At 40.2% G+C, this 12,222-nt stretch overlaps 1 protein-coding gene across 3 annotated transcripts in view; it reads right to left on the bottom strand.

The window, feature by feature from the left end:
• Positions 1 to 12,222, bottom strand: part of prkd1 (protein kinase D1) — a 96,236-nt gene that overhangs the window by 61,925 nt on the left and 22,089 nt on the right. The gene's annotated exons all lie outside the window — the stretch shown is intronic.

The following is a 12,222-nucleotide window of genomic DNA, read 5'->3' as shown; positions in this document are numbered from 1 at the left end:
AAGTTCAGGTATTTGAGTTCAACATGTAAGAAGTAGAAAGTACAGGTATTTGAGTTCAACATGTAAGAAGTAGAGTGTACAGGTATTTGAGTTCAACATGTAAGAAGTAGAAAGTGCAGGTATTTGAGTTCAACATGTAAGAAGTAGAAAGTTCAGGTATTTGTGTTCAACATGTAAGAAGTAGAAAGTACAGGTATTTGAGTTCAACATGTAAGAAGTAGAAAGTTCAGGTATTTGTGTTCAACATGTAAGAAGTAGAAAGTACAGGTATTTGAGTTCAACATGTAAGAAGTAGAAAGTACAGGTATTTGGGTTCAACATGTAAGAAGTAGAAAGTACAGGTATTTGAGTTCAACATGTAAGAAGTAGAAAGTACAGGTATTTGGGTTCAACATGTAAGAAGTAGAAAGTACAGGTATTTGTGTTCAACATATAAGAAGTAGAAAGTACAGGTATTTGGGTTCAACATATAAGAAGTAGAAACTACAGGTATTTGTGTTCAACATGTAAGAAGTAGAAAGTACAGGTATTTGAGTTCAACATGTAAGAAGTAGAAAGTACAGGTATTTGAGTTCAACATGTAAGAAGTAGAAAGTACAGGTATTTGTGTTCAACATGTAAGAAGTAGAAAGTACAGGTATTTGTGTTCAACATGTAAGAAGTAGAAAGTACAGGTATTTGAGTTCAACATGTAAGAAGTAGAAAGTACAGGTATTTGTGTTCAACATGTAAGAAGTAGAAAGTACAGGTATTTGTGTTCAACATGTAAGAAGTAGAAAGTACAGGTATTTGTGTTCAACATGTAAGAAGTAGAAAGTACAGGTATTTGGGTTCAACATGTAAGAAGTAGAAAGTACAGGTATTTGGGTTCAACATGTAAGAAGTAGAAAGTACAGGTATTTGAGTTCAAAGTGTAAGCAGTAGAAAGTACAGGTATTTGTGTTCAACATGTAAGAAGTAGAAAGTACAGGAGAGATCTCGTCTCGATTGGAAAGGTCGAAAATACACCGACCATAGACGCATTTTGTTTGTCTTTGTGCATGTTAGAAACGAGTTGGCGACACTAAGACTGCGAGATAATATTTGTGTAGCAATAATACATGACCTTTCTCTTTCTCCACTCGCTACTCGGAGGGAAGTCGCTGTCATATGCCTTGTGAACACTCCGATAATGCCTCTCCACGTTACCTTTCTTTGGCAGAGCGACGCTTGCTTTACAAATAAGGCAAATAACCTTTGAATGTGACATCACAAACAATATTCTTCCTCCCATTCTGGGTGGAAGTGGTAGGCTATGTCTTTAGCTTTTGGCTCGGTCCCGCACTCATTTTGTTGTTTGTCTCTTGTTTGTCTCCTTAACTTAATTTGAGTTTTCCCGGCACTTGACTGATTTTGTATCGCTTTGCATTCTGGGTTAACAGACTGGAAAGCGATAGGTCGCTTTTTCTGTCAATCAAGTAAACTCCTGAATTAAGTGGCAGGGAGGCGGGATCAAAACCTGTTATGTCTATTTTAACGGGGCTGGGTTTTTTTTTTTATGAATGACTCGCGATCTATCAGCATTGCCCCACGGTCGACGTACTGGGCACCTCTGAAGTAGAAAGTACAGGTATTTGTGTTCAACATGTAAGAAGTAGAAAGTACAGGTATTTGTGTTCAAAATGTAAGAAGTAGAAAGTACAGGTGTCTCTCATTCCAGGCCCTGTTTCTTCCTCCTCCTGTGTGTTTTTCCCGCCATCATCAGCGTCTGCCCCGCCCCTGATTCTTTCCACCTGTTCCCACTCACCTCATGTTTGAATAGTCCTGTCTCTCCCCTGTCCTGTGTCAGTTCGTCTTGTTTGTTTCCCCGAATGGTCGTGCCAGGCCTCAGCTCAGAAAGGATCGCTTTCACTCATGTCAGGTTTTGTTGTTTTGTTAATTTTGTAGGCTTAAGTTTATTTCTTAAAGGGGACCTATCATGCAAAATGCACTTTGTGATGTCTTTTATACATTAAATATGTGTCCCCGGTGTGTCGGGGAACTCACGCAGCGTCAGAAAATAAAACCCTCTCTCTTTTCCGCCGTACCCAAATCTTTTAAAAACGGTGTACAACGAGCGGATACAGATTTGCTGCCGATCTGACGTCAAATCGGCAGCGGACCCACAGAGAGTTGCCATCAGAAACAATGCCTGACGTGTTTTGGACGTAATCTCGTCTTTGTTTACTTTAGCTAGCCTCGCTAACACTCAGAGCTAACCTGTACTGGAGAGCACATGTGTTTAAAAAGCAGGAAATACAAAAGGAACTCACCTTGTGATAAACCCGCAAGAGAAAAAGCATTTGAGCTCCATACTGTTTCAGAAATAATCCTTGATGTGGTTTAGAACAGGATGGCGTTTTATCACAGCCGAATTCAACTTTATCTCCGGTAGAATTCTGATCAGGCATTAGCTCCGCCTCCTTTTCTTTCTTTATTTTCAAGCTAAGGACCCAAGATCCGCGTTTCTCTAACAGGGCTGCAAAAGAGGGGTTTGAGCAGCATGAGGCATGGCTACAACGGGGGATCTGTTTGGGATGTTAAGCAAAACACTTCAGACATGTTTTATAGGTATGGCCTAGGGCTGTGCAATTAATCGTATTTTAATCGCGATTACGATTATGGCTTTGCGACGATTAGGAAAACAGCATAATTGACAAAATACGATTATTTTGCTGGGTGCGCTTTCGCCCCTCCCTAAAAGCCCACTCGGTCACGTGGGAGTGACATGTGTTGTGAGTGTTCAGCGCAAGCGAAGATGTCAGAACAAGAGCAGCAACTATAGTTAAAAAGAAGGGTCGCGGGGAGATTCCCAGTCGATCGCGAGATGTGTCTAAAAATAGAACAACAATATTCTGTTTTATCGTTAATGTCCTGTAACATAATGTTCCCGTGCCAGAATAATGCACTTGAACGCATCAAAGCTTTGTGATTGGCCGGCCTCACTGTCCGGGCGTGGCTGGTGAGCAGTGCACTAGTTCGCCGACGTTGTCCGTGTCAACAGCATGGATGGTCAACAGGAGTGACAGTCCGCACACACACAAGACCGCAATTATGGCAGAAGCAAAAAAGCCCAAAATATATAATTTTCACTCCGAGTGGGAGGATCATTATTTTTGTATCTATTCCAATTCAAAGTCCATCTGTCTCATCTGCAATGCGAGTGTGGCTTTATCGAAGAAGGGTAATTTAGGAGCGGCATTTCAAAACAGTGCACAAACGCTACGAGACGGAATTCCCTCCTAATTCTGCCCTACGCTCCAAAAGGGGAGGGGCCTGAGAGCACAGCTAAATGCACAGCAGTCCATTTTCACCAGGCCCAACAACAAGAGCAAGGCTGCTACCAGAGCATTTTATCTTGTCAGTCACGTTCTTGAGAAACACATGAAGTCTTTCGAAGACGGCGAAGTTGTGAAAGAAGCTTTCCTGGAGGCTGCCGATGGGCTTTTGTGGGACAGTAAAAATAACAGCAGCATTTCAACAAGTTTTTGATATAATAAAAACTCAATTTAGATACCGTTATTAATCTGCTGTAAGTTTTAGTTTGTTTGAATTTATTCATGATAATTATTGTACAAAATGGTATAAGAATGCAAACATTAAGATCTGTTCTGTTTAAATTGATTATAGTCTATCAGTTCAGAAACTAGTGTTGCTTGCATCCTATTTTAAAGGCATTTATTTTTATACTCTAATAAAATGCAACAAAAAATGGGTTTGATTCTATTAATGTTGTCTTTTGTATTGCACTGTTGCTGCAGCAGATTACTGTGTAGCTTCAGATCTGAGTTGTCTTATTAGTAAGCCTAATTTATACTTTTGTAGCAACACTATTTTTATATAATGGCAAAGAAAGGGTTCTTCAGAGTCTTTTCTTTTTTTCCTGTGTCATATGTGGCAGCACTGCCACAAGTTCCTCTTCAGAGAGGGTCTTCAGTACAGGTGGCAATATTGTCACCTGCCTGCGCTCATCTCTGAAACCAGACCATGTAAACAGGCTGGTATTTCTTGCAAAACATCTTTAAGAGATGACATGAGCAGCCCTACCAGCATTTGCCATGGTGGCCTAAACATTTTTATTTGGTCTTAAATTGTAGTTCAACATTTATTTCCTGTTACTTCTGGACCATGACGGTTGGCCAGCCTTCAACGTTTAACTGAGTGGAATATGTTGAATATGTTTTACCAAAATGTTGGCTATATGTTAAGGAGTTTTCAGTAGGTTGTGACAGTGCACTGCAACATATTTGATTTCATTTATTTTGGTCTAATTTATTTGTATGTATCATATTAATAATATATGTTTAGTATGGTTTTGGAAGTGCGCTCCAACACATTTATTGATCTTGTTTATTGGTAAAATATTATTTGTTTTAAAGTTCAATAAATGGTCAATGAATAATCGTCAAAATAATCGTGATATCAATTATTGACCAAATAATCGTGATTATGATTTTTGCCATAATCGCACAGCCCTAGTATGGCCCTATGTTTTTCCAATATAGCATAATAGGTCCACTTTAAATTCTCTTTTTGTTATGCGTAGGTTTTTCCTCCTTATGAGCGCTTTTTGTTAATTCCAGTACCTACTCTGTTAAAAGGAAAAACCCGATCTTTGAAATTAAAGATACATTTTTGTTACATTCAAGACTTTGTCTCTGGGTCCTGCATTTGGGTCCAACAGTTTGTGTCGAGGTCCTGACCATATCTTCCCTTCTAAAAGGGGTAAATTAATAATCTTTTTTCTCAAAGCAATGATAAACCTGTGAGTTCGATGTAGAAAAGTCAGAATCAATATAGAATTTTTTTTATTTTAAGGTAAATTCAGATTGAACACAGTGAACAAATTTAAATGATAGTGTCCGTCCAAAAAGAAACCATTACTTATAGTGAAAACCAGGGACGTGCACAGATATTTGGAGGGGCAATTGCTCTAAACTAGAAAAAGGGCCGACCCCCCCCTGAAAACGTAAGAATAAATAAAAAAATGAAGGGGACATTTTTTTTGCGGCCCATATCTCATTAACATATCTAATGTTAGTAACTATTAAAGATAAAATGCGGACAATTCTGTTTTAATGTAGTTTGACCATTGTAACTGCTGTGCCTTAAATAAAATCACTAATTGATTAAACCAGTTCAATACGCATTATTCTTATTCCTATCATTCATTATGAGCGCAGTAACGGTAAGGTATCTAATTACTTATGTATTTAGTATTCCATAACTTAATATGAGATGGTCAAACTAAAGTAGAGACATGGCAGAAATCCTACAATGAAGCGGGACAGTGAAGTGTTCTCCCGTATGTGAGAGAGGGCGATCAAGAAAAGAGAGAGAGGGAGTTTACGGAGCAGATGAAAAGACACAGAAAGACAGAAACACAATAACAAGTAGCCTTTTAGGTGTTTTTTTTTTGTAAATCGCCGACGGTGTCAAGAGGAAGTAAAGTCCCTGGTTTGTCCCCTATACTCTAACTGCCATGAGAAAACTCAAAATCAATTTAAGCATATTTAAAAACGGGAACATTTCCGGGGACAGATTGACCCGAGGATTGGCCACCAACACCAAAGCCAGGCAGGCACATGATCACCATAGCCACATGAGGCCGGACCGGACTCGGAGGGCTTTCCTTTGCTTTCAGCTGTCAGATTGTAAACAAAGTCACGTGACTGGGGGCAGATGACAGCGCTGACAAGGTGTGTTTTATCGCAGCGAGACGCTACAATACTAATTGTGGGCTTATCATGTTGATTCGGCCACAACAGAAAAAAAAGACTTTCGCTCTCTCCAGAGGGGCAGGTCAGCCAACAAGTTCAAAAGGGCCGTTGCCCGGGCAACATTAGCCCGTACCTGTGCACGTCCCTGGTGAAAACTAACCTTGGATGATGGGATGGTAGACTAAAAGCTTTAGGAATCCAAAGTATAATATATAATAAGTACCCTGTATCGAGATTGATGCTAAATCTGACCTTTTTAGAGGTTTAGCAACAAAAAAACTCCACCTCTGAGGTCGTTTAGGTGGATTTTTCATATCTCTGTAACCCAGGGGTGGGGAACCTTTTTCCTCTCAAGGGCCATTTCAATTTTTCCAACATCCTCCGAGGGCCGTACAAATTATTGACGTCTGCTTAAAAATACAAAATCACAGCCCATTAATTTGGCCTTTCTTTCATGCTGTGCAAAGAAAAAGCAACCTCTTAATCCAGATATCTCACCATGACTCGCGCATGCATGCACGTGCACGGTGGCATGACCAGCAAAACAGAAAGATATGGACACAAGATGTGTGCAATTTAGTTTCCGATCCATGTGAACATGATTTAAGTGGGGGGGGACCTAACCTCCTCTAGGGGGGTCCGGGGGCATGTTCTCCCAGGAAGATTTGTTTTTAAATGTTGAAGTTAAAAGCATAAATCTGGTGCACTTTGAGAGCAACATTAGGAGATCTATGGATACATCTCTCAACACCCAGATGAAACAGAACTGGAAGCAGATTTTCTTTTTCTTTATGGATATTTTCCAAATCACTCTCCTTTCAAACTGTATTCTTGTTTATTAATAACAACTTTTTTTTACTGTCATATAGTATTTTATACCTGTTTACTGTATTCTCTTATTTTTTTATAACTATAATGATCATATAAAGATGTGCCTTTACCTCACTGGTTGGAGAAAAAGCTTCTTATATTCGTTAGCATAGCTAGCTAACCAGATGCTAATAACAACAAAGTTATTGACTGTATGATCAGTATGACAGATGAACAGATCGCCACTGGGCTTTCAACTAAAGACACAGCCACGCAAAAACTGCGGCATGTGTACGGCTCCTTATGGGTACTGACATTTGTGAAGTCCCGGCCCGGAGCGGCGTTCTGGTGCTCTGCTCTCCCGCAGCTCTAAACCCCTGTCGGACGAGACATATACCACGTGATGACACTTAGGCTCGTGTTGTGTTCAAGGACCCTGACCTTGGCCAGGAAAAACAGGGACTCGCTTGTTTAATTATTTTGCGGTCTAGATTTCTTAATTTTTTTTCTTTTTTGCGTGTGTTACCTCGAGGGCCGTATCAAATTGTCTCGCGGGCCGTATCGGCAGTGTTGTGCTAGTTACTGAAAACCAGTAACTAGTTACCATTACTAGTTACTTCATTTCAAAAGTAACTCAGTTACTTTACTAGTTACTTACACCCAAAATTAATGCGTTACTGTGAAAAGTAACGTTTTCGTTACTTGGGAAAAGGGCTCCCATTAATGCCCTTATAGCCTTCATTTCAGTACTGTTATTGCATTGGAGAATAATACAATCTGTTGATCAACTTGACATGCATTATATGCAATCTGGATTGCATCGATATTAGCTGGCTTTCCATTTTTGTATATTCTTTCTCCAGGTAGTTGGAAAAAGTGTTCCGTCCCGTATGCCGTGTGCCGCCCGGACATGCTATCATGCTAACTAGCTCCCTGAAAGCGGGTGACTCCACTGTAGCAATAGCCTGCATGTGTTCTACAACATACCGTGCAATGGCTTTATCCACTTTTCCCTGGATAACAGTCCTTTGGTTAAAATCCAGCCGCTGTTGCTTAGGTGGAGGTGGAGTGGCGTCGGCTGAGTCTCTGTGGTCTTAGCTACTAGCTTCGTCCCAGCATGTTGTTTTTGCAGATGTTTTAAGAGATTTGAATGACTGGTTTGGGCAGTAGATAGGATCTTTGACCCGCCAAGACACAACTTACATTTAACTAAAACGTTCTTTTCTTTGTGCTCGACAAAAGTGAAATAGTGAGAATATCTCCAGGTGGAGAAACTAGACTTGAGCTCCGCCGCCGCCATGATAGTCTTGTTAGTAAACAACACAAACACGCCCACAGCGCGTCTCCGCATGTGACACAGGAAGTATCTAAGTACATTTACTCAAGTACTGTACTTAAGTACAGTTCTCATCTCTGTTCGCCTGGCTGTTGACTATTAAAAAAAAACTAACACAGTAACGGAGTAACGCGCCATGTAGTAACGGTAACTGAGTTACTGAATTAAAAAAGTACTGCGTTACTGTAACGCGTTACTCCCAATGCTGATTTTCAGTAATCATTTTAAGGTGACACAGAGACATTGGATTAACCTTCAGCAGCGGTTGAATGCCCTTGAACACAGTAAATATTATTTGGGTACGTAAAGTGAAGTTGTGTGTTGCTGTTCCTTCCTCTAACTCATAATTATTTCTTTCTTCATCCACCCCTCCTCTAACTTTTCCTCTCTCTCTCTCTCTCTCTCTCTCTCGTCTCTCTCTCTCTCTCTCTATCTCTCTCTCTCTCTCTCTCTCTCTCTCTCTCTCTCTCTCTCTCTCTCTCTCTCTCTCTCTCTCTCTCTCTCTCTCTCTCTCTCTCTCTCTCAGACTCCTGACACTCAGCTAAAAACACTTTTGTTAACAGCTCTCAGTCTGAACCGGCGACAGCTCCAAGTGTTGAAGAAACAAACAGGAAATTAACTTGTCATGGTGTAACATGGAGCAACTGCCAGGAGAGCTGATTGGTCAAAAACAACTCCTGATAATTCCCCAAACGTTACGCAGGTTTTATTGGCTGCGATATTACACAGAGAGTCAGTCAGTGTTGCTTCCTCCTTTCTTTTTTAATCAGCTCACAAGTTGATTACAGTTGTTTACGATCAACACTAACCCTGAGGATGACGGGACTTCAACGCTCTACTGTGGTTTCCTGTGATGTATTGTTTTGATTAATGTTTGTATTGAACACAAACACTACAATTCACAAGCAGGCAACGAAAAATAAATACAATTTAAAAAGGAAACAAATATATATACACGTCCACAACTATGCATAACACATTATTATCTGTTTCTAACTTGTTCACAGCCTTAATTCACACACACACACACACACACACACACACACACACACACACACACACACACACACACACACACACACACACACACACACACTTGTTTCTGGATGGCAGCCAGACAGAATACATTAACATGAGATGGAAATCATTATTTTTCACATCTGGATTATTTTACGTGTGTATCAGGCTGCCATACTGTGAACACTAATTAATGTTTTTTTATCATATATCTTACTTATAATTTATATTTTATATTTATGATTCTTGACTTTTGCAGAACAACATTTTGTAGTAATGGATAATCTGAATGTGTGAAACAACCTAGTGACAATAAAGAGTCTAAAAATACCTTCTTTTAACACAAATATTACTATTATTTCTACTTTTCATTCATTGTTATGTCAAAGTGATGCTTTTCGGCTCACTGCATATATTTGTTGTATTATTTTGACAAATGTAAGCCATGAGAAAATAACATTAGACTATTTCCAATAAACAGTATGGTTCTGAGGTATGTATTGTAGATACATAATGTAGAGCAGTGGTTCCCAACCTGGGGGGCGCGTCCCCCTTGGGGGGGCGCCAAAGATCGCAGGGGGGGCACCAGGCCTCAGAGGATTTGAGGCAAAATATCATATTTAGATTTTAAAAAATGTTTACATATACGTAAAGCAATACATGATTGTCACTAAAAGCCTTGTCTCTACATTACAATAAAATATAAAAAATAATTGACTAATTAATTTTAATAAAAATTCAAGTTAGTATTAAAGGCATAAAAAGACAGAAATGTATAATTCTTTCTATAGAAATGTTTCTTCTGCCCGTAAAGTGTCCAAACCGGGCTTGTCTGGATAAGCGCATTTTTAAAACACAGTCATTGTCCATGCCGGCTTCAGTTGGATTATTTGTCAGTTGCTCCGATCAGATCGGTCTCCTCCATTTTGTAGATTATTTACGACTTTTGAATCCACATAAACACATCGGCAAAATCCGGCTTACTTTGAGCACGTGTTTTAAACAGTTTAATCCCTTTGTGAATTGTTTCCACTTCCGCCGTCCTTTAATTTCTTCATACAGCGGGAATCCAAATGAATGAATCCTGAGTCCAATAACCATCAAAGTCGCTCCAATAGTGCTCCTTGATTACGCTTTCATCCTCCTTTAACAACATACTTCACATTCATCCAGTTTGTGACACTAGTTGTAGCATTTTGAGACTTTTAAACTTTAATTACCGCTGGTGCGCCCGCCCCCCCCCCGTGTGTGTGTGTGTGTGTGTGTGTGTGTGTGTGTATGGGGGGGGGGCGCAACTTCCAACAGGAGTCATTTGGGGGGCTCTTGGGAAAAAAGGTTGGGAACCCCTGATGTAGAGGATGCATAACTGATACAAAACCAAATCTGTGTTTCCCAGTTCATTTACCCATTTCCCTTCAATTGACATTCAGATACTTTTCCGAAAAATTTCAAATCTGCTAGACACACACACACACACACACACACACACACACACACACACACACACACACACTGATAGACATACAAACATACACACCCAGTCCAATGACTGACAATCACACGCCTACATTTTGGGAGACATAAAAAGATTCTCACACACACATGCCTGCACATGGACGGGCATCAAATAAATATGGCGAGGACACACACAGTGATTCACGCACACACTCTCATGTAGGAGTGTGTGTGACGTGGATCGTGTGATGGCGACACATGGGCAGGTCTGAGCATCAGAACAGAGTGTGTGTCGTGATGTTGTGAGGCTGTGGGATGTCGCAGGTGAAGCATCACCTGGAAACTCAACGCCAGCGAGTGTGACCTCCGTGTGACCTCCGTGTGACGCCCCGACAACACACACACACACACACACACACACACACACACACACACACACACACACACACACACACACACACACACACACACACACACACACACTACCAGCACCAGACACTTTCTACGCTGCTATGGACATTCTTTTGCACTAATGTACAGTTTAGGTTAGAAGTGATTATTTTGTATATTGACTGTTGTGCTTTTATTGATGTCTTTTAATGTGTGCATAAATGTGTCTGTTGAGAATGTATGTGTATACATATTTGTATATATATTTATGTGTATTTTTTTTCATTCCTCAGGATTGTGGGAAACAGTATTTCGACACACAAAATAAAAGATTGACAATAAAGTTGACTTTAATAACATCCCATGTTTACTTTAAACTCAACCTGAACACACATTATGTTCTTTAGCAATAGAGTGTTGCAAGAAAGAATCCTAATACCCACAAATTAGTCAGCAGTTTACCGCTTCTGGTCTCAAGGTCAATGTTTTTTAACGTGTTTTTGGTTCGATGCTGAAATAAAATCTGCAGTGGGATGGAGCCCTCAGTTCTGTGTCAGCCTATGACAATACGTAATTGCTGCACCACTCTAAAGTACACATATCCTTTACTAAAGTAGAAGTACAGATACTCGTGTTTAAAAATACTCTGGTGAAAGTAAAAGTACTGACTAAACTTCTTTACTCAAGTCAAAGTAAAGAGGCTTTGAAGTGTACTTCAGTAAAAAGTACCCATAGCTAGCAGCTGCTTTTAAAGAGTACCTGACCTCCCTTTATATTAATAGAACAATAATGTAATTGTTAGCTAAAGAATGTTTCCATGCTGAACAACGGCAACATGACAACGTTTCCATTGGTCCCTCTTCTTTAGAGAAGACCAGGAAATGATGGATACACGGATCGTGTTCAAATCAATAGGCACGCAATGACTCTAAAGAATAATGATCACGCCACCAAACACACATTCAGACTAAAGGGGAGGGGAGGGACTTAGAGCGTGCACGAGAGATGGGAGGGACTTAGAGCGTGCTTGAGAGGGGAGGGACTTAGAGTGTGCTTGAGAGGGGAGGGACTTAGAGCGTGCTTGAGAGGGGAGGGACTGCAGGCATGGCTGCAGTGCTGGGAGTGGAAGCAGAGCGCTGAATACACACGGCTCTTATTAAAACGGCGCTTTCTCACCGGAGTACTTTTCCCCGTCATTCTTAAAGTACCGATACTAATGAAACGGAGGAATCGTAACGTTTTTAACAGCAAGGTATCGCGGTACCTTTCAAGTATCGGTACACCGCGCAACACTAGTAGAAAGTACAGGTATTTGTGTTCAACATGTAAGAAGTAGAAAGTACAGGTATTTGGGTTCAACATGTAAGAAGTAGAAAGTACAGGTATTTGTGTTCAACATGTAAGAAGTAGAAAGTACAGGTATTTGAGTTCAACATGTAAGAAGTAGAAAGTACAGGTATTTGGGTTCAACATGTA

The sequence above is a fragment of the Gymnodraco acuticeps genome, unplaced genomic scaffold (genome assembly GCF_902827175.1).
Source record: "Gymnodraco acuticeps unplaced genomic scaffold, fGymAcu1.1, whole genome shotgun sequence".
Classification (NCBI taxonomy): Eukaryota; Metazoa; Chordata; class Actinopteri; order Perciformes; family Bathydraconidae; genus Gymnodraco; species Gymnodraco acuticeps.
This window is presented reverse-complemented; position numbering and strand designations above follow the sequence as displayed.